Below are 24,010 nucleotides of genomic sequence, written 5' to 3' on the forward strand. Positions count from 1 at the left end.
TCTGACTGGAAGTTACAGACAGGAGAAATTCTTCACAGTAAATTCACTTTTCATCTCAGACCTATRTCTGAAGGCAACTGAATTTCTGTAACACCTTAGAGCTACAAAGAACACKTACAAGTAACTCTGATTCTACAGACTAATCTGAAAATACTATTTCTTTGCTTGTCAAKATAGATGGACCCTTTTCTCTTCMTATARAAAAAAAAWTYRGATTACTAAAATCCTAAGATATCATCTAAACCAGGCAATGCATTTCATTAAAAACAACCCACAAAGTTCTTCAGCAATATTTGCCCAGTCTGCCACGACTTAAAATTACTGCTGAATAAAAGATGCACAGTGTTGTTCTCTAGTCTGGCATTTTTCTCTCAGAATACTTCTGGCTTTTTAAAAAAATCATCAAAGCAGCTTGCAATATGTTGCGCCACGTAATTTATCTTCAAGCTCCTACAAATTAAGCCTTAAATTCTGAATCTCACATGTTGTGTATTCAAAGTTATCATAAGTTGTTAGGGGAAAATGTTGAATCGAACTCCACACACCTACAGAAAGAAATATTTTAAAGTTGGGCCAAAAAAAATTCACCACCACCAGCACAATTTCCATCTTTAGAAAAATGCTGCAGAACTGTCAAACTGTTGCCTAACGGCCGCTCGTTGGCTGCAAAAGCTAAATAGGATCAGCCTATCTGTTAAGATTGCTGCTATGACAACAACTCCAGCAMCCAGCTATTTTACTGAGCCAGCTAAAAATAAATCTTTTAGCATTAAATGTATTGTAAAYACATGACATAACAAGCATGTAAAAGCTGGTCATTTTAGGCTAAAAGGTAGAAAATTAGTATCTTACAAGAGTTTTTACTGCAATGAAATTAAGTGGTAAGTTGAAATAGAAGTTTAATCATTTCTTTAAAGAAGCTATTTTATCCATATCCTCTATTTGCTCAGTATAGCTCAAGATGGGTTTTCAAAAGTTGGAAGAAAACAAGGTTAAAAGACAGAGTGCGGAAAGAAATCAATATCAAAAAACGTAGTGGCTATTCTTAACCAGATTAGCTATCTCCTTTTCATCTGTCTGTGCTTTTAAACAATTTGCTAAGTTAAAACAAAGCTGCCACCCTCCCACCCCACCCCAAATAATCAAATTACTTTGTTTCATAATACTCCCACCCCTACTCACATCTCTTGAGGCTACAGTCTAAGATGAAACAGAATACTGCAAATGAGTAATGAGAATCAGTCAGATCCATACAGTCACAAGCTCGCTTTAAAACAGGATTCAACTTTTTTAAAAAGCAAGTTAGGTCTTGCTTAKGGTCTGGTTGCTTTAGAGAAGTCAATCAGGATTTCAGTTACAGAATTATCCTGTCACTTCTCCACCTCTAAAATACAAGAACACCCCTTCCTTATTCAGACATAAATGCAAAGTTTTCCTCTTCCTCCACACCCTCTCCCACTATTATTCTGCTTCCCCTTCATTTTATTTTGCTCCCTACCTGCTTCTCTCCTGTATTATCCTCATCCTCATGTACTTCACTCTCCATCTTTTATCCCATCTCTCCTCCCACCATACTCAATTCCCTCACCTTTATGTCCCCAACCAGTCTTCCTTCAGTTCATACAGACTCTGTCCCCTTTACCTTTGGTCTGCTATTCCAACAAACCACACAAGAAACCAGAAGGAGCCTTGAGCTTTTTCTTTCTGGAAGATTATAATCAGTTTTTTTAACTATAGGAAAGAATGGTCCTGCACAATATAAATGGTGTCTGTACATACAGAGAGTCACTGATAGTTCTGACAGCATTAGCTACTCCAATTCCCTCTGCAGTGTTTTACCCTCTACTGATCTCCAATATTCCAGGAGCGGGGTAATTCACAGGCCCAGACCCCCAGCAACGGTTTTGCACCTTCTATAGAGGAGGTTCAGCCCTGCAAAAGAGGGTGCAAACATTAATGCACAACACACACAAAGGAACTGCCTGTGATCACCTGAAAGAGTCCACCTCTGAAACACTGCTCACAATGCTGTGAACAGTCATGACACAAAATGAGTTAAAAAAGAAAGCAGCAGGCATCAGTAGGTCAAAAACTATAGAGTGCTGACACTCCAAATCTTCCCAAATGGTCAGAACAGCTTATTACTAGTTTACCATCCAAGCATCAGAACAGCAGTGGAGAAAATGAACACACCCCACTGATGTTTTGCCCTTGCCTTCTCTGTCCGAYGGACAGAGCTCCCACTTCTGCTCTGCTGTCCAGGCTACACCTGAAGCAAGAAGGTCACACTGAGCATCAGTGGTCACACAGGAGCATCAGTTGCTCTAAAAACCCACAAACCTGTTTCAATTTCGGTGTAATACTGGCTCCTGAAATCAACCAATGGTAATGAAAATAAACTATCCCTACAAAGCCAATAGCACAGGGAAAGCAAGAGGCATCCAGTGACCTGAGCTATTACCAACTCTCCTGCTATATTTGTAGCTATTTCAGAAATAGCTTTAGAAATACAATTTTTATTTAACTGTATATGATAAGAGGAAAACATCTTTTTAGAAGTTTTCCACTGTGGTACTGAGTCTTGCCTCTTATGCTCACACTAAATATATCAAAGCACCTTCAGAACAGAGAGGTTTTTAGCTACAAGCTTATAAGCCGAAGACCTCCTACCTTTCACAGTCTGCAAAACATATCCACCACGAAGGTACAGGGGAAAAGATGGTGGAGGTAACRCTAACAAGACAGTGGGAGGCTTGGGAGGTTAAAAGATCATAAGGAAGSTGTTGCCGTGCTGTACGTGTTCACAAGTAACTCAAAGAAGCAGATACTTAAGGCAGTTTTACAGCAAACACACCAGTTATGGATCCCTGCAATGTTTGATCAGGTACAAATTTGTAGGATTAGGAAAGGAAAAGCTTCCCAAACCAAATTTACTTCTATTTCCCTGTATTTTAAAGTAATTCTTCTGTGTCAAACAGATATAATGTTTAGACACATGAGAAGCAAGAGAAAGTATTTAACTTTATGATATGTTTTAACCATTACTGGAAGAGTTTGGTGGGCACACTTCATTTTCCAGCCCAAACCTTCTTCAGAAAGAACTTTATTCTCAATCTGCACATATTAAAGTGTTTTGTGGGCAGCTCTAAATATGCCTACCTAGAGAATACAGGTGTTATGTAGGAAATTCTCCCTCCATGTCTACATTTGCCACCACAACCTGCTTTGTTCCCCAGGAGCAGCCTTCATGCTCCAGAAGCGTTACCTCAGCTCCACCAAACTATTCCTTACAAGGTTGTGCTTTAGAGAACTTGAAAAAAGGTGAAAGCAACACTTGAGCAGAGCCTTAGGAATCTGTGACAACTCCTGCAATAAAACTCTTCCTTGAATTCTTAATCCCTTACAGACACATGAACGAAAGTGAAGAGACAAATTTAAGGCTTGTGGTGTTCATTACCTTAACAGAACAGGAAAAAGAAGAAAAAACAAACCCAAACCAGAAAAGCCAGAGACCTAAAGACTGGAAAATTTTTGGGTATGAAGTGCAAACTGCTTCACTGCGCCACAGATCAAGACAYTGGAGGAAAATTTAAACATTTCCTCACATATTCAGAGTTCTAAGCCTTAATATTCACATTTTAGGAACAGTCAATCCTCTCTGGGAATTTTTGCCTATACTATTCCCCTCGCTATGTTTAGATCACAGCCTGGACACTGAGTTTTATTTTTATTCTTATTCATTCATCTTGCAACCAATTCTCTTTCAGATCTAAAGCAGCCACAGCAGCTCATGTTGAGTGATGAACAGTGTGCTTCCCTTGGCCTATTTTTTGAAAGAAAAAAAAGGATGGATAATCACAAAAGACCATGTAACTGACCACTGCTTCTCTCCTTGCTGAAGATGGAGATCCTATGGCTATTCCAACAGTGGTGTTTCTTCTGCCCTGTGGGAGGGCAGAGCCAGTATTAGAGCACAGCCAAAAGGATTTATTACTCTCGAGTACTCTGCACCTCAAGAGTAACAAAAATGGGTCAAAGCTGCCTTACGACATTTCTACCACTCCTTAAGAGTCTGTATTTACTCCCAGACTCCCTGTGCTGTGTTCCTGACACCAGTCTGTCACAAATCCATCAGCCTCCAGTACCAGGGCTGGGACATTTCAGAAATTTAAATAATTAAAACTTCAAAGTAATGTTCTTAGGTTTGAAGAGACAAAAAGAGGGAATTGATTCTACAGTTCTCCATGATTTAAATCACTCCTCCACATGCTGATAGGATGATTCAGAGTTACTCTGAGTCAGTGCACTGCTCTGACACATCAGCTTTAAATAATTAAAAAATCAACTTATATATTGTTCACTCACTTCCTGMAACCAAGTCTTTATCATGATACTGTCCGATTAGAAATGTCAATTATGTCTTTAAAAGAACATGGCATCAATATTGTAAATTTTATTTTCAGACCCACTGAGGTCAGGGGTACCAGTAGAGGTTTCATTTGTACAAGCAAAACTGTGCACTTGTTACATAATTTTTGAGTTTGGTAAGTGCTCAGAAAGTCACAGGTAACTGCTCAAACTGGGTTATTCTAAATGTTTGTTTAGACAGCAGCAGAACAAAAAAAAAAAGGCAGAGAGGAGACRTCTACACAGCTCTCTCAGTCTGAACAAGACACTTGGCTCTGACCATCTGCTTGAAGTTTGAAGACAACAATATCACAATTTATAATTAAAGATGAAATGGCCTAAGCTGTTAAATAACATCACAGTTCTCAAATGGAGTGTAAATAAAAATATACCATTATGAACATGTGAGCAGCTTGCTGCTGATTCCAGTGAGTCCTACTTCTGTCTGTAACTGAAAAGACTGCGGAAGAGAAAAAGGAAAGCACTGAACATGCTAGAGAGCAACTTGAGGAAACTTTTTTCCCTTTCATCAGATCGGGATTATATGCACGGACAATACTCCAAAGAAATACAACCTGTATTTCTGAATTCACTCTGAAACAAAGAGATGTTCTTAAATGAGAACCATGTCGCAGCCAAAGTCTATCCARGTTACAAAAACACGACTTTGGTTCACGGGCTCTCATCAAGAGAACACTGCAAGACAATCTACAATTACACAACKCAGGTGAAATTAGTAATTATATCTGGGGGCAAAACAGAGACTTCAGAAGGTATCATTAATTCTACATACGGATTTTTCTCCTGCTCTCCTCATTCTGGATGATGTGTCGGATACTGAATCACTCAGTTTTTTTTAAACTTTTTCCATTTTTTTTGTTTTACACAAAATTCTGCAACAGGTACAAGGCTGAAATCAAGCTTGAGACTAGAAGAAGAGTTGTGCAATTTAAAAGACAGCACAAGCTAGAGGACAAAATAAGATAATGCTCTAAAAAAGTAGTTTTACTTYTCCTGTACATTTTCCTAGTCACAGTAGTAAAAAGTTGTATTTCAACAAGAACAAATGACTGCAATCCAAATGACTATGCTGAAATTGCTTCTTTGCCTCTCCTTTGGTAGGTGCTCATCCCCTCCACCAGCATCTACAAACCTAAATGATTTCTCAAGTACTCTATAAAAGATGCATTTAAGAGCCTATTGTGTTTTTAAACCATTTAAATAATGGACCTTATTCAAATTAAATCACAARTCCTTCTATAGCAAGATTCTTTTAACAGTGGGAAGTCTATCTGCCTTGTGAAAACACATAAGCTCCTTAAGGTTCAAATGCATGGCTCTTTCCCTGGATATATATATATATATTGCATGGATACATTCTGTGTGTTGATTTTTATCTATTTCCTGCAATGCACCACTGCAGCAGCAAATTCCACATGAGAACAAGGGGCTTGCCAAGACCGCAGTAGTGTCTGCTCAGATCGAGTGCAAAATCTATTCCTTTACCTCACCATTCCCCCACGTCAGCAAATCGTGGAAATGTTTTTAAATGTCCTATTAGGTAACGTATCGATCTCTTCTATAAGCACGTGACTGGGGAAGCAATTCAAGGAATAAGCTGAACAGCCAAACCTGCCTGATGCTATGCAGAGTCTTATTAAACCCTGCCCAGGCTGCAGAAATTACATTTTGCCCTGTGTAAAACTAAGAAATGGGATTCTTCCTATGACAACAGGAATGCTCTCGGGAAGTTTGCCACAGTACTTTGATGGAAATACTCTAGATAGCATCCTTTTAGAAAGGAAAGAAAAAAGAAACTTCAGCACATATAGGATCAAAGTCCTAACAAATCCTACAGGCTCATTTGGAAAAGCACACATATTCCAGCTATCTTTTCTTTAACTACTCTGAGATAGCCATAAAAATACAGGCACTTAATTAGTCCACATCAAAGTCAAAGCAATTCTGCTGGTAGGAAAGATGGATGGGATGATGCTACAGCACAGCTTCTCCATGGTGTGACTAATTTCTGGGATAAATACTCACAGCAAAAWGGATGATCAGTAGGAAATGAGCAGCAGTAGAGTGACAGAGGGYATCTATTAGTGACTGATCTTYAAGGTACTTTCCAACCCAAGTCCTTCTATGATTTAAAAAACCCCAGTGCCACACTGCACAGGGCAGATCCACTGCTGATTTGTCAAGACACGTTTGAATTCTTATACATGACATTTTTATATTCACTGTAGCAAAGCAAGCACAGAAATTAACCCCACTGCTTACAACTGCTCTGATAACTGTGGGTTTCARTGAGATAATAAAACAAGGCAAACCAGCCCAAATTCCTTCTGGCCATAAAAACAAAATTTTCTCTTTTTCTTCAGCTCCTCTTAGGACCTAAGTTCTGATCTCCTCACAGGGCCTACAAGAAAAAACATTACAAAAAAATGAACTTCCCTTTGGGTTTTTACARGAGCTGTGCAGTACATTTGCTGGCTTTTTCAAAGATTGATCTGCCCAAAGCACCACAAACCATTCCCAAGAATACTTCCCCTTAAAAATACACGAGAAAAATGTGGTGACACAGAAAAGACCATTAGCCCACACACACTGAAGTCTCTATCATGGAACARGTGCACCCTCTAAAATTACACAGCAAGATTCAATGAAAATTGAATTATAATGGATAAACTAGAATTTCTGCTTGCCTAGTTCTACTTAGGATTTTAAGAAGTCAGCCTCTGAAGACATATTTATGTTCAGGAATACTCCAAGACAACCTGGACATTACTGCTGAGGAACAGCCAGAGAATGAAAGCAAATTCTCAATGTGCTTACATTGAACATGTGTGATACCCAGTAAGCTGAAGCTTACTATTTCCTCATGCCTCAATACAAAACAAATTAATAATTCATGTTACTAGAGCTAAATAAGAGGTCTTTCAATTACTACAAAACTTCCATGCAAATTTGCAAGCCTATAGTTATGGAGATAAGAGAGGTGAATTGCAATTCATCCTTTAGAGGACAAGATTTAGACAGAYGGATATTCAGAACTCTACAGACAAGAAGGTCCACATAGAAAAAAACATTATCAAGRCAATATGAACATAAAATATGTTCTGGAAGAGAAAAGGAGCTTAGAGTTCTCACATTAAAACTGGTAAGATGAATGAAAACATCTTCAGAGAAACAGCTGGGAAAATAAGCATTCTCATGACAGAGATTTACTCCTTTATCCATCTGAACAGTTTGCAAATTGCTGCAGTCCCACAATAATATAATAAGCATTAATCACAAAGTATGTAGGAAGGTGGGCGATAGATTCTTAGCAAAGAGCTTCTGTCTTTTTCCATAGGATGTACAGCCAACTATGTTTTAACACATAGTGATGTATTTAGAACATTAACTTGTTTTGCAAAATATGTGCATTTTACCCTCCTCCCAAAGGAAAGAATTGGGAGAATGGTGCTGATAAACTGTGATCCCCTCTCAAGATCAGGGCACAGGAAATGCTACCTCCTGTGGGTAAGGAGGGCTCAGGGAAGGGGTGCTTCCCACATAGAGAAATTTGGAATCGCATATATGGAACCAAGAAGCAACAAAAATGTCATCCAATGTGCCCCACTGATATSAGCACAGTTCAAGACACCACTTGGCAATTATGTGTTTTAACAAGGTTTCATTTATATGAGRAGTGTAGGATGACAGCCTTACGGAAGCAGTTCTGGATTCTTTCCTCACTGCAGTTTGTCAAATACATCCGAAGAGATCTTCTCTGATTTTTTTCCCAGCAATATCCAAACACTCAACAACACTGTTTGTTTTCTTAATGTACCAATCAGGAGTATTAAGTAAAAATCTATATGCTGCCTGTAGGCCTTTAACAGATTAGTTATATATTAGTGTCACTGCTTAGTTCAGAAGACCTAAACAGACACATTTCTGAACTGAGATTTTTTAAATAGAGCACAGACAAATTMATCCTGATATTTTGCATAGCCTATCTGTAAATTACTAAAAGGACTGTTACAAAGAAAAAAAAGGTAGTTTTTATTTTAAGTCACATGAAGAAATTTACCCCTTTTTAATGGCGCAAATGCAATTATCTGTATCTTTTAGAGGTGTCAYCATCATTAATTTTGACYCCAAAAAATTTACYRTGATTCTGATCAGTCACAGTTTAATAAAYATGAGGCAAACCTGTAAGTGAATGGAGTTGACATCCAGGCCCTAAATCTGTCCACTGACATTTGTGTAAAGAAATAAAGGTCCAGAGCTCCACTGCAATTGCAATTCTTCAAAAAGCAGCAAAAAGAACCAGCAAAGAGATTCAAACCTTCACCCTGACCCAGCTCACASAGCTGCCTACAAGGACCAGCAGAACATTGGTGTGCAGGTCAGATGCCGCTCACCCTCACAGCAAAGGGAGAGCTCCTATCCATAGCAGCCTTGAGCTATGTGAATTTACTAAAAGAAAAAATCTGCCCTTACTTCTGTGAGAATAAATATCTAAATAGGGTTACAAAGATATTTTGTTGGTGGTGGTTTTATTATTGTTGTTACGGGTTTGGGTTTYTTAATTTAATTTCCAAGCAGCTGCTGCATCATATTAAAAAAAAAAAAAACTCCATGGAAACTAACAGCCAAGCAGGAATTGGCCAGAGCTTTGTATATTTGACTAGTACTATATGAAAAATGYTCATATTCAGCACAAAGTCAGCACAAAAACATTATTTTCCACAAATACAAGGAGAACAAACTTGCACAACAATTCCAGTGTCACTGTTGTAGACTTGTAAACAATGATTCATGAGTATTTTGAAACAGACTATTTCATGTTTCACCTTCTAACACTTATTCTGTTCATTCATAATTTGGATCAAATTGGAAAGACACATGGCTGAATTTCAGAGAGTTTGAGCACTTTTTAACAACACAAGGTAGCTGCAAGACAGCAGCAACCCTGAAAATTAACCCATCAGGAGACTCCAGTAAAGTGCTACATGTTGATGACATTCATCATCACCTACAGCAAAAGATGTCAAGATTTGACAAGAACATTTTGTGCTGACCAGCCAGGCMCTGCTCTCTTCACTCATCTTCTGTATTTATGAGAGGAAGTGCTAAACCCTTAACTCACCATAGATGTTCCCTTCAGCTTAGCCCCATTCACATCCCACCAGTATTATTTCCAAATCTTCCTTTTTAGTAGGATGCTTGGTTACACAATGCTGCCATTGAAAGCAAAAATTAGTAGATTATAGTGTTGGGTTTCATTTATGGACATTGTGCTTGGTTTGTCATTTAATGTAAAAAGCGTTAGTTTTATTTAAAACATGGATATAAAAATTAGTTAAGACAAAACAAATGCAGACTGAAGCAGCCAGCTGGGCTCAATGGCTAGGAAAGCTTATTAGGCAAAGCACATGCTTTTAGCTAGAACACACCTCTGCATTCCAAAAAGAAATCCCAGCAGGACAGCAAGCTTTCRCAACACCAGGATAAGAAAAGCAAGCAGAAAAACTCCCAGACTGTTAATTACAGCGAAAGTCTATTTCATAATATCAACAACAGATCTTTCTCCCTATTTTCCTCTCTCTTTAGAGGATGGAATAAACCAAACCCAAGACACCTTCATTTTTACCATCTGACTGGCTGTATTTTAAAGAGAAGCCTGTCTCACCTAYCCTCTGTTGTTTCAAGGAAGGTATTGGAAGGGCTGCAGAAGAAAAGGTCAAAATAAAATTGCACTTAAAACAAGCCTGCCTTCCTTGATGAAAAGCATGAAAACAATGGGGGCATTAGACAATCTGTGTAAACACTGGTTTCTTTCTGAATTTATTATGTTTCATGAAATTCTAAAGCTTCTATTAAAATATGAGACAGAAAAGGAAGATGATATTTCAGTTGAAGTGCTACCCAGTCCTGGTGAGATAAAAACCCACCTGCCCTTATGCTACCAAATACAGCAAATCCTGTGTCTTCAGGATTATGTGGAAAGTACAAAAAAAACCCTCAACAAACCAGAAAAGAGAACAACTCCTCAACGCTGTATCCCATAAAAAGACTCATCTTACAGAGCAACTGGGGAGTTTCAAGAACCATTTCTGGTAGCCAGCTCCAAGCAGTTGTTAGTGATCTTTCAAAAGGAGCACAGCTTTTAACCTAAATAATTGAAAATCTGAACTCCCAACTTTAAAAAATCCTAAAACTATTCCAGCTCCTGAAACTATTCAGAGTTCTGAAGAACAAGAACCATCAAGACAGAACACTTTCGACACGATGCCACCTTTTCATTCCACAGTGCATCTTTCTGACAGTACTTCAGAACTCATGATATGCACATTGCCTCACATTCTCACAAAATGCTCTTTGAACCAGAATACAAGAACTCAAGTTACAAGACAGCAAAGAAAAATGTTTAAAGATGTCAAAGAATATCTTGAAACTACATCCAAACCAAAAATGCTTACAAAGCTTAGCGACAAAGACCTGATTTTAAAAAGAAACGCAAATGGATTCACCTTCAGCAAATTTAACTCCTGCCCTTACATGTGCCAGGTGAGTGAAGTATTCAAACACAGCCCTCTCACCTCCCAGGTGCTTTACAAGCCCTTATGTCTGTGCCCTGTAAGCAAGAAAAAGTAACATGCTACATAATACATAACATTTTCCACCTCCTTTTTTTTGTGAAGATATTAAGGTTTCTATTAAAGATTTCATTTTGTCCACTGCCAGAGAGCTAGAACACTACTTTGATGTAAAAGACAATTTGCCTGTCAAAGTTAATAAATTACTCCAGTTATTCTTTCATTAATCACACAGAAATTAAGGATGCAGAGAAAAGATTCTCTAAGAGAGGGGAGATTTTTCAGAAACTTTACAAGCAAGTTCAAGTGGTTTTCATCAGTCCTGTGAATCTGTTCCCTGGCACTTCTTCCTCAGTAATGAAATAATTGAAATTAAYGTGCCAAAAGACTTAATCAGAGCAGGATTTACTGACATCCCATTTCTGATAATCAAGTCATGGCAGTGGTAACTGATGAGGAAAATGGGGGGACAGTGATACCTACACATGTTTAATCTGAAATCTGCATTAGGACTTTGCAGTTCACCACTCCCTAGTAAAAGTCATGAAGAAAAGCTTTATCAGATCTATTAATATTCCACATAACCCTTTAAACAAGTGTTTGCATGGCAAATTCATCACCACAGTTCACTAGAGACAACGTTGTCAACTGACAACATTAAAAAGCAACAAGGAGAAAAAATCCCCATAGTGGACAGGTCAGGAATGCTGTGAAAAAAGAGAGAAAATAGAACTGCAGTCCATGTGACAACTTCTTAGATCAAAACTGTTCCAGCCCACTCACTTTCYTTTCCCTTCAATGGCTCTTAGGAAACTGCATCGTGGAAAGAACTATCTTCTTTCTCAAATGAAAATAAAATTTATGTACATATATACACACRCATACAYGTAATGTGTTAGAAAGTGTAACCATTCTACTTAGAAGAAAGAAAACAGAATCTGCACCTTAATTTCCAGGAAAGATGGTTTCGAATACAATTTATATACTGTTAACATTGAGCATGTACCAAGGAYCAGGAAGACAGCAATTTCAACTAAAAATAATAGCTTAACAGAAGAATAGTCTGTATAATGGGAAAAAATATAAATTTTTGTAGGGGCCTTGATCTATTTACGTCTACTTATATTAATGCCATTGATATTCAGTAGCTCACATCACATCCTTGGACAGAAGCAGATTCTGTAAGAGCAGAGAGACCTTTAAGAAGAGATAAATGCACAAGGAGAAACCATAAGCATCACTGGAGCACATGCACCTGACAAATTAGGAGCACATGGCATTTCAGGAATAACAGTCCCTGCAGAAGRTGCCTGAAAGAAGAGAAGAAGCCAGTCTGTTTCTGCATTCCAGGTGATTGCCAGCAACTCCTCATGCACATGGCACTGATTCATTCAGGCACGACAGTCAGAACTACAGTTCTGTCACATTCGTCAAGCAGAAAACAACCTAACTTAGGTTCTACCTGACCATAGCAAATAGTGAGCCCACAGCACGACCATTAACACTAATAATTAAGATAAGTAGTGTTTAATTTAGCAAAAGAGCATCTGTACAGCAAAGATGCAGACAGCTTTCAGAAAAAGAATTACTCAGATATAATTTAGAGTTTATTTTATCAGAAGAGCGTGAGGGTACTTGGCGCACATGCACTTTTGTGCAAAGCAGACCACAGAAAACTTCAGTTGTATAAATATAATAATCATGTGATTTAAATAATCTCTTTGAAAACCAAAATCATATATCTGAAGACTCCCAACTGGAAAAAAGACGCTAATGAAAATTGGAACATACACTGGTGAAACAAATTGCTTTTAAACTTCTATCGCAAACTAAATTCATCTTTTAATCAGAGAATAAGACAACAAACACCAAGAGCCAAACACATCCAAAGAAGTCACAAAAAAGGATAAATGGGAAAAAAATCATGCATGTGGTCTGGCTCTGCTGCTCTGACARAACACAGCAGACCTTGAAGCCTCTTTAATTGATCGTTAAATTAGTGAACCTGAGCCTTAAAAAGGCAGAGAAAGAACAGATTCTGTACTATACTGGATACCACACACCTTGAAGCATCTCCTATTTCCATTCTCCACTTTTCCTGSCCAAGGTTAAGCAAATTACCAGTGACTATATGTGTGTGGCTTTTTAACATATACACACACACACACTCACCCAAAAAACCTAATTAAACTTCAAAAAGAAATCCACTGCAGTGGTTCTGTGCAATGAAACAAAGGATTAAAACCTCAAAATTCAAGCTGAGACTTTCAAAAGTTAACATCTGGAAACACATTTATATAGGRAAAAAACCAACCAAACCCTGAGCTCCACCCAACATCACAAAAAAAAGAAGTAAGTGCTCTTACAGGATTCTAAATACCAAAACAGATTTTCTCATCATACATTCTGGTCTCTCATTATATGAGATGAAGCTTAACAGAGCCTGTCATGAGACACTGGAATTGAAAGAAAGAAATTCTATAACCACTTACAATAATTATTTGCATTTTTAGTAAAACAATAGATGAAGTCACAGTATTATTAACTCTGATATAACAGAGCAGTGACTGTTCAATGGACCAGAACTCAGTCACTGAATGCAGACTGATTGGAGCAACCTGAGGGACATTTTTCTTCTTTTATGATTAAGATAATACCATGGAGAAGGGGAAAACTTTACCACAAGCAACTACTAAACCAGCCTTTGCATACATTTTTGGACATTTTAAAATTACCTACAAAATATCTACATATAAAACACCAAATCAATGTGAGACTGCCTGATAGATGAGACAGAACAGTGCAGAAAGTTTAATGAACACTGGCTTAAAAAGAACCAACCATACACTTCAAACACACAGACTGCTGGCAAAACTAATAAAATTAATGCTTTGTTTGTTGAAMGTACATGAATTACAATTACAGTTTTATTGCTCTGTATTTTGTTCAAATATACCCCAGTGCTCCTTTACACAAATCTACGCTTCAAAAAAATCAATGGAGTAATTACAAAAGCTGTGGAGAATTAGTGCGTTGAGTAACATTTCCATAATTTCTCCTATGAAATTAACAGACATTAGATACCATGAGCAAAGCTTTTGAGGAACTTAAGGATATACTCATTTGAYTTTCCAGCTGAAGAAAAGAATTCTCATTTCCAACTGGCTTCCCATCAGCCAAATCGTTACTTCAAGATTCTACAAGAATAAGAACTGGTACAATCAAGAAATCTTACATGCTACTACAGCACCAGAATGAAAGGGTTTTGGGTTTCAGAGTGATAGAAAAGGTTTCCTTAGTTATGTGGTTTTAAATTTGAATTTCAACATATGCATTAAAAAAAAATGAAAGACAAAGAAGCAAGAAGGTCCATCCACAGGAAAGAGCCGTGTTCGTGCTAATGGGGAGCTCAGTCTACATTGTAATTTCTGCTGACTTTACAACRTCCTTCAGGGAAATCAAACTCGGCCAACAGAGGCTGTGCCAAGGCCTCATGTTAACAATCGTGTACAGGAGAACACATTGCTGGGATGGGCAGAATCAGCTGCACCACCAAACACCAYCCTGACAGAATCAGCCTGAAATCCCATTTCCACTTTAAGGTCTGGAGGGATCATTACAACTTGAACAGCATTCTGGATTGTTCTACCATGCTCAAGTAAGTAGTTATTAGTGAATTCCCTGCCATATCATCACTGCTCACACCAGGGGTTTCCTGAACCACCAGCAAATTAAAAAATACTCTTCCTGCATTGTCTCCCCACCCAAAGCAAAGAGGCTTTGCCTCCAACTCTTCCCTCTTCCCTCACTTTGGATGAGATGATGTACAGGCTTCCTCATTATTTTCAGTTTACTTACTTTCCATACAGAAACAGAAAGGTTTTTTTGTTACATTAGAAGGTAATTATTTCTATTATGAGGACTGAATTACAGAGAAGCCCAATAAGCCAATTTCAGACARCAGCAAGGGCTCTGTGAGTCCTGCCTTCCCTTCTCAATTTCAGTTCTCTCCCCAGATGAACATGGATGGTYTGCTGGAATCCACAGCTTCCCCTTAAGCAGGGAATCCATCTGATGCAATCTCACAAGTTACCACATTGCATTCCAATAGGGAAACATCATCAAAAGGTGAGACTCCACAAGCTCTGGGCCAAAGCTGTACATGRCAAAGTCTGAAATCAATCGGTTCAAGCAAACAGATGAGCTTAACACTTCTTGTCTCCAACTGAACAACTGAATTTGGGAGGTGGGAACACTTGGAGTTGAAGATCTCAAACTGCAGTCTCACTGGGAAAGAGGGAAGTATTTATCATTTGCTTTCTTCCTTCCCCGTATCACACAAACCTAACAGTTTTCAGGAACTTTTAATTATTTATTGCTCCAAACATACTAACAAATATTCTTTGGCAGATGAGACACTTTTCTGCACATGCTTCCAGTGATCTAGCCTGTCCCAACTTCCAAAACTAAGACAGATTTACCAACACTTAGTTTAGGGAAAACATTAGCTGATATACAGCAGCTCATTAAAAAGCTCCAAATCCCTCACCAAAGTTAACATACCAGCAGACATTTGTGTGTGTTTGGCATAGCTAAAAAGTAAAAAAAAAAAAAAGGCATTGTATTTGCTATTAAAAATAACCACAGTGCAATCTGAATGTTGGTAAGAACAGAGAACTCATCTGTCAATTTGTTCTAAACAAATTCCTGTTCCTGCACTCATTGAAATGGTACCAAGAATAAATTCAACATCTACAACGCACAGATTGAACCTCAATCCATCATTTGGATGTGGCAGTGGAGGCCAGAAACAACAAGGAACTCAACCTTTCTCCCCTCAGCTCCCAAGAGCTGYACATGCTACCCCAGCAACAGGAACTGTCTGGGCTCTCAAATCCCCTGTACACGGAAACATGAAAGGCTGATACATACACAAACCACAGCATCAGGATAAGGGGAAACATGGGAATGAGGGAGAAAGYGAATTATAAAGTCTTTTATCTGAACAAAAGCCAGAACTTCCTTGGCATATTGCACTTGAAAAACCAGTTAAGAGCTTGAAGCAAAACCAAGGGATTCTTCACAGGAGTATTACAATTGCAAATCATCAGTAATCTCACATAGATTAGAGCAAAAATATTCCATGAGATCTAGTACAGATTTCTAGTCCTGATCTCTTGCTTTGTCTCCATGGTTATAAACACGGGCGGTGTTTTGGGGACAAATACATGGTCTTTATGCTTTATAGCAGGATTAAAAAAGCATTTGAAAGCATTGAGGTCTCAGGCCTTCTTGAGARTACCTTAAATTGCTGAAAAGCTCTCCCTGCCAAGCAAAGAGGGGATTTGCTCAGGTCTAAAAGAAGCCCTTCCTAGTTCTGATTTTCMAGGCAGTGCTTCCTATGATCTGGAAACGCAAAGAATTGAGGCACAAGGAATGAAAAGCAGGGGAGGGCTGCATGACACACAATGTGTGGGTAATAATAAACTCTCCAACACTGCATTTTTACCTGCATTTTGTCCTATGGGAACACATTCATAATAACATAACTTCTACAGCACCTTCTCTTGAAATACAAGAGAGGATAAAATTATTGGTGACACAATGACCAGCCACAGGACAGGAGGAGATTTATGCTGGAAATACAYTGGGAAAAGCCTATTTATGTCTGACTAAACAGTCAGTAAATCTCACTTCCCTGGTAATCAGACACCACCATGCCCAAAATGTAATGGATACCTTGTGAAAAAAACAACATAACTTACATTTTTCTACAGCACATATAAAAGAGCAAATGTTAAATTGTTCTGGGGGACTCGGATCCTGTAAGAAAACCCATTTTTTTTTCCTTTTGAGGGCTCTACATCTCAGGTACAACTAAAGCAAACAGCATCTTTAGGCCACTACCTAGATACTGAGATATCCAGAGTTCACAAAGGCTCTCCTSCTTTTGAAAGATCCTAAGGATACAGATGGCAGAGGCTACAGTTCTTCAGAATTGAGCCAACCTAGTCACTAGCTCTTAAAACATGAAACTTTCACAGCACCCAACTATGGCAGAGAACACAACTGAAACAGCAAGGAAACACTGTTTAATTCCTTTTTAMATCCCCCTCACCCTACCTCAAAAGCCTGTCTCCCTTTTTATCCTGAACATAAAACAGAACTTCCCTACAAGAAAAACCAGAAAAATTAGCCACAATTGGAACTTCATCCAACCTCCTTACTAGTGTTACACAGGAATGTGTTTCAGTGTATAATAGCTTTTCCTCCCTGAAGTCAGAACAGCCATAAAAAAGGGGGAGGGGAGGTTGATTGCACGAGTTCTGCAGCATCTGGCTATGCAATAAGACTCTTGAAATAATTTTCTCTAGTGTAGCATATAGCCAACAAATCTGGCAAGAAGCAACTTTCAGCATGTGTTGCTGTGACAGCAATGAATTATCACCCCAGTCTGCAGCAAGATTAACACTTACAACCTTGGCATGAGGAACAGTCTGCYCAGACTCTGTGTCAGGAGTAGGGCTCCATGCTCAGACTCGAAAGGGTGGGTTCACATTAAGAAATTARGAGCACAGAAATGTAGACATTTGTCTAAACTGTAAACAAACAGATAATTTCTAGGGAAAGAGGCAGTGTACAGCCAGAGAARTAGGAACACGAAGGAAAACTCAAGAGTAGGGAAGAAAAAATAATAAAGAAAAAAATAGCCATTGAAAACAAGGTACTGTCATAGAGGATGTGCTCCAAACAACAAATACAGAACAAAAACGGGAAGAATCGAAGCAGATTCTTCCTGCTTAGAACAAAAACTTAGAAGTATCCAGTCAAACCAAACTGATATGAAATAACTGACTCTGAAAGCTTGGTGTGATCACYGAGTCCAACTCAGGACATTATTTGTGGTGAGATACAGAGTTTGTCAGATCTTGTGTGCTCTGCAGCAGAACACACCACYACTTCTAAGTTAAGGGAGCTTCAAAACCAGCCTTGGCCACACTGGAAGGTCAGGGAGGAAATYGTTGCAAAAACCATCTCTGCTAACAAGTGGACTTCTGGTTATCCATTCCACATTTCCAGCTAACTGATCACAAAGAGAAGAAACCTGGAAACAAAGCTCCTTACCACAAGGTCTTAAACCAAAAACTGCAGAGGAAGCGAAGGACACAAAGCTGAAGAAAACATAGTGCAATMTCCTTCTTACTTCAACTCTCACCATACTTAGTACTCTGTAATACTGATAGGACTATAAAGCATGACTTCTGCTCTTTGATCTGGTTTGCTAAATTTTTTTTTCAATAAACAGTTTGGAGATTCCACCAATCATCAATTTCAATTCTAATGCAACCTTACTTGGCTTCATGAASCAGAAGGAAAGTATATTAATGCTGTTAAGAGCTGATTTCACGTATTATGTGGTCTACTTTCAAGACCTTAACTTGAAGGAAATACTTTAAGAAGTTAAGCAGTGTGAGTTGAAACATATGAATCCGTGAGGTTAAGGGATTCGGCACTGAGGAGGAGCAGGACAAAAGGATTTCATGTCTTGAAAGAAAACTAATTCGCTAACTATTAGTAGTAGCTGGATATGAAAGTATTTAAAGTGACCAGAGCTGTCTTGCAGGCATGACACTCAGCAAGGGTTTACATAGGACGGAGCTTTCTGCATGACAAAAGGAAAATGTCACAATTTCCTTGAAAAGCTTTATTTCAGATACCTGTAAGTACATATAAAACACCTGCAAAAGAGAGAATTAMGAGAACAGTAGGTGTTGAGAATTTTGCAAGGAAGCTGTTACAAGTAATTTACTACCTTGCTGAAATTACCTCCAATTCCCTGAGATTTGAAGCTTCTCTAAGTAAAAAGGTAGCAAAAATATTGTGTAGCAAAGAGGAGCACACACTGAGTAGAAACAGTTCCTGCAACTGAAGGCCACTTTGAAAAAAAAATCTACTTTGTAAAGAAATCAGGGAAGTGCATCTAAAGYCTTTAAATTACTTCTCACCACACATTTCTTCCCACTGCTTCATCACTTCGAGCTCAAATATCTCTCATGATAGACCCAGCCTTAAATCACTTGCCTTGCTAAGACTGAATGACCACTACTAAACCTATGTCATGTCCTAAGAGATCACAAAAACAACATCATTCTGTCATCAAGAGCAGAGATAAATACTGTTTGGGCTGGAATATGGTAACTACCACTTTCTGTGGTCCATTCTCCTTGTAGGTCACTCTTCTAGCACAATCATCCTGGCAAGGGAGCTACGAGGCACATCCTTCCTTGCCTATTCCCACTCAGATCCAACAGTTCTGAAGACTGGCAGRGAGAGTTGTCTCAAAACATATAGTTCTTCTAATAAATCCTCTGTACATACTATCATATTGAGTTTATTACCTTATTTAAATCAGACACTTGAAACACCTGCCCAAAACCGTCTCATATGCCTCAGCTCGGTGGGTTTTTCAGCTGCAATTCTGCATGTTGGGTTATAACAACTACCTGTGCACCAAATGATACCACAGTAAAATCCAGGCTTGGCAGCTATTTTGGGCTGCTGGATTAGAAGTGTGAGCTGCATTAATGGGTCAATAAGAACAAAGCCTTCTGGGTCAAGAGAGTGAAGAAACACTGGGTAAGTTGGTGTATCCCAGCTCCTCTGCAAAACAATTGTCTGTTGAGCAGCCATCAGGGAATTGGATTCTTCCAAAAGTTTCACCCATTTACTGTCCTCATCTCCATAAAATGGGACTATTCAAACACATGTTTTTTGTGGGGTACATCTTGTGCAAATGAGGTTATTCTACTCTGGCTAAGTTTGTTCTGGAATACAGAACAAGCTACAGTGTTGAATACAATGCAGCAATACTAACAACTGATTTCACTGGTATTCTAATAAATAGATTTTTTTTCAGTAAAAACTATAAAGCATACTAGGCAAATGAAGGGATTAAACCTTCTGCTTTTATTTTTGAGCCTATCTGAAGCTGTCATTCCAAGCAGTAGAATGAAGGGCTTGGAGTTTTGTTTCATTTTAATGAAAAAAACTAAAAATACCAGCATTAACAAGCATTTTCTTGTCTGAGTATCTTCTAGATAACAGCATTTTTCGGTTGTCAGGTAAAAACCAGGACAATATATCAGGAACSACCACACTTAATCAAATTGAAAAAATCTGCCTCAGTATCAAGCATCTGTACACGCTACAGAATGGAACATTTCACAGATACAGTACAGAAGCATAAGCTAGGAAAAAGAAGATGCTAACACATTGAAAATGCTTAACAGCTGAACACTGTACTATGAATCTGCTCAAAAAAAGAACCGCAGCAGATGCCCTAGTCCAGTCCCTTCCATGGCTGCACCAGTACAGGAGTAACTGAATCCCAGCACAGCCCTTGCCCAGGGATCCCTGGYGGGGTTGCAGAGGCTGCACCTCTCCACGACCCCGAGAAGCACGTTTGGCTTTTGGCTTTCACTGGAGCGCTGCTGTCTCCATCTGGCACAGTGGCCCCGCAGGGCTCCAGCCAGCTGGCACCGCTCAAACAGCCTTGGGGCTGCTCTACACYGCACAAGGGAGGAGGCCAGAGGAAAACCAGCACCATAAAGAGATAATTTACAGTCCTATTATCCCATCATCCCCAACTACATGCAGCAGGAGCATGATATGGGCACATGCCCCATGACCACATGCTTTAAACCAACAAGAAAAAGTCACATCAGCTTACTAGAGTTGGATTATAAAAGATGGAAATCTAACTTAAGAGACAGGCCRATTTAAAGAGAGACAAGTGGCTCATAACTTGATTACTTCGAAAAACACTATTTCATTAAATTAAATGTAATGGGAAAAGTGGAATTGCTGTAATAGCTTATCACAGATTACAGRCATTCTACACTCCCTGATTCATTTATTTTTCACAAGGAAACTGGGGTAAGTTATTTACATACAGGAATAAGTTCCAACAATTGCAGACATAAGACAAGTTTCACACATCAGGCTCAGTGCATGCCAGTGCATCATCTGTGAGAACAGCAGGTACAAGCACACAACTGCAGCTCTAACAGAGTTCCTTCACAGAACCTTTTGGATTAAGTCAGGATAAGAAACACTTTACAGAAGAAGCCACCAGTACAAGAAGAACATTCACACACAGCCAATCTGTCACTTGCACAGTCCAGAGCAAGGCAGCAGTTGTTACTCAAACTGCCACATGCAGCCTCCCAGTGTCACCACTCCGGTCGGTGAAATATTAGTAAGAGGAGGAAAAAGATCATTTTCATCTTTATCTGCTCTTTCTGGTTCAYGGCACAACCACACAAACATGACATAGCAACGCTACAACAGCAAGAGCGTGCAGCCCAGAGCTGGTAATTCTTTACTAGAGATGCTTGTACACCAACAGCTGAAGAGTTGGATTTCATGTTCCCCACTCACCAGCCTTTGTGATAATACTCAGAAAGGTCCAAATTTTCACACCTCTTGCTTTCTTCTGGTAAATCAAATATTGCCTGTCCTTTACCTCAGTGACATTCTTCTCATCCAAACCATATAATAATTCCATCATGTACTTTTGTCTCACTGGAGCCCACATTTATAACTAGTTTCCAAATTCCAATTCAAGCTTTTAAAACTTGTCAGATTTGCTAACTCACCTTCTCCTTAACGTCCTTTTCACCACTGCAACCTGTCTGCCAATTTCAATGTGTTTACACAGTTAAGCTGCTTGCTTTACAAAGAATTGCTGTAATAAAGCAATTCTTCAAGTTACTGCAAAATTGGAGTTCTGTTTTTCTACAGTCAGATTTTTGCAGTACACGGCCTAAGATGGCCAAAAAAACCATCTACTCCCCGAATTTTTTCAATAAGGACATAATTATTACAAAAAGATGCAGAAAAGAAAGTTAATTTCTTGGGACAACTCTGGAACTTGCCTATCAAGAAAAGTTCTAAGYAGCAGAACCACTATGTGACAAGAAAATACATCACAAAGGGTAGTAAGATAAAATTATGCTGAACACAGTATAAGACAAATGTCCTTAGGGAACAGCCTCATCATGACAGAGGAGTCTTGTTCCTCTTTATGCACAGAATTGCAGSAACTCTCAAAACTATTTTGACGGCATTTCTCATCCTGTTCTCCACATCAAGAACATCCCACAACCACAAAAACAAAACCTAGTCACAAATGGCCAAAGAACTGAGTGTTCATTATGAAGATAAACATATCCAATAATAAGCTTTCAGGGGGGGATGCTTGCTGAGAGAGCATGGCAGAAGTCAGCAATGCACAGGAGACAATGAGAATGAGAATTTCACTCTGGTCACCAGCTGCCAACAGGACAGAGGTCCAGTTAACAGCAAAACTGTGCAGTAATATGAAAATAATGAAGCACAGCGAAGAAAAACATAAAACCTTAAGACAAATTTTGCATTTGTCCCTAGAGGGCAGAGGGTCACAAAAGCTCACCTAACACAAATGAGGTACTGATATCAGTCAGCTATCTCAGCTGTCTGCACTTACTGAGCTGTCACACATCTGCTGTGCAATAAATCTCACCTTTATTTACCAAGTATATTATAGACAAGGTCCCTTAAAATCCGACTTGTAATGCAGTAACAAGGCAGATTACAGAGGACAGAAGCACGAATTGTAATTAGACAAACTTTGTGAAATAACATCAGGTTGTACAAAGACACAAGCAGGGAAAGATACTTTTTAAATAGCAGTTGGCAAGGGGGAGGCAGGCAAAAATAAAGCTTATAAACTGCTGCTTTCTCTCCTTGTGCTGATAAACACTGAAGTAATTCAAGTCTGTACTTGATGCAAAAACAAAAGCCCTTTAAAAACAGAAGCAAAACATACATATAAAAGCCCTGGCAGTCAATTCAGTAAGATGAATCCAAAGCCAAATCCTATTTCAAAGAGGCTACTTGGATGCATGAACTTGTGARTGACAAGCGAGGCAAATGGAACTTGGTGCCACATGGGTGTTTGATACTCCAACATCCCCATCAATAAATTACATTCAAATACTGCAGGGTCTTTTATGCATTTAAAAAAATAAAGGGAATATTAACTACGTGATTTTTAAATATACTACTATTTAAACTACGGTTTAATAGATGGATAAAAACTTGTTTTAATATACTAGGGAAGAACTGCCACACAGAAATTCAGATTAAGACACTAATGAAAAAGGAGATATTCCAATGGTCTCTTGAATGAAATGTACATTAATAATCTCTACATCCTAATTCTACATAAATACAACTCACTGAACATATGAATAGGTACATTTTCTTACATGTATGTGCAGAAGAGCTCAGCTGTGTGTTCACACCAACCGTTCCATGGCAAAACCAGCATGGTACAAGGACAAGACCATTTAAGCTCAGTCAAATCCCAGTTCTGCCTTCAGACTTACTACTAAGCAGTGTCACAGTTAGTGASCTGCTTCTCACCACTACTTTGAATGAGGACACTAAATATATTTGTCATGTTTAATGTCAGAATTTGTGTCAGGATATGAAAACTTGCACTACCCTCAGTATTTACATTAAAAAGACACTACGTTTTAAGTAGTGTTAAAACCAACACTTGTTACCAGTGTCCAATCTTTTTTTCTTTTCTTTGAGTTTCACCTTGTCTAATATCCAATTTTTTTATTCAATGACAAATTTAGTTCACTGTAGATCTTCACAGAAATATTTCCCACCAGGGATATGCTGACATCATCAGTGATACTATGCAAGAGGATAGACAAGAAGAGCCMCGTTAATTTCAAGCTCCATTAAACACAGGAAAGAAAGAATGAGAGGAGGGAAAAAAGTTCTCCTGACCAACTTGAAAAAGTAGCAGAGACAGGCAAAAAAAGCAAAATTAAAGAGTTTTACACTAGTGTCACATAGAACTGAGAGGATTTAAGAAAAATAAAACCAAACCAATGGAAAATCTAAAGTAAAGTATTTGCTGTATTCCACACACAAAAGAATGTRACAGGACA

At 38.6% G+C, this 24,010-nt stretch overlaps 1 protein-coding gene across 3 annotated transcripts in view; it reads right to left on the reverse strand.

Moving 5' to 3' along the window:
• Positions 1-24,010, reverse strand: part of USP22 (ubiquitin specific peptidase 22) — a 91,355-nt gene that overhangs the window by 59,718 nt on the left and 7,627 nt on the right. The gene's annotated exons all lie outside the window — the stretch shown is intronic.

The sequence above is a fragment of the Malurus melanocephalus genome, unplaced genomic scaffold (assembly GCF_030028575.1).
Source record: "Malurus melanocephalus ecotype Western Australia unplaced genomic scaffold, MMel_1.1 scaffold_115, whole genome shotgun sequence".
Taxonomy (NCBI): Eukaryota; Metazoa; Chordata; class Aves; order Passeriformes; family Maluridae; genus Malurus; species Malurus melanocephalus.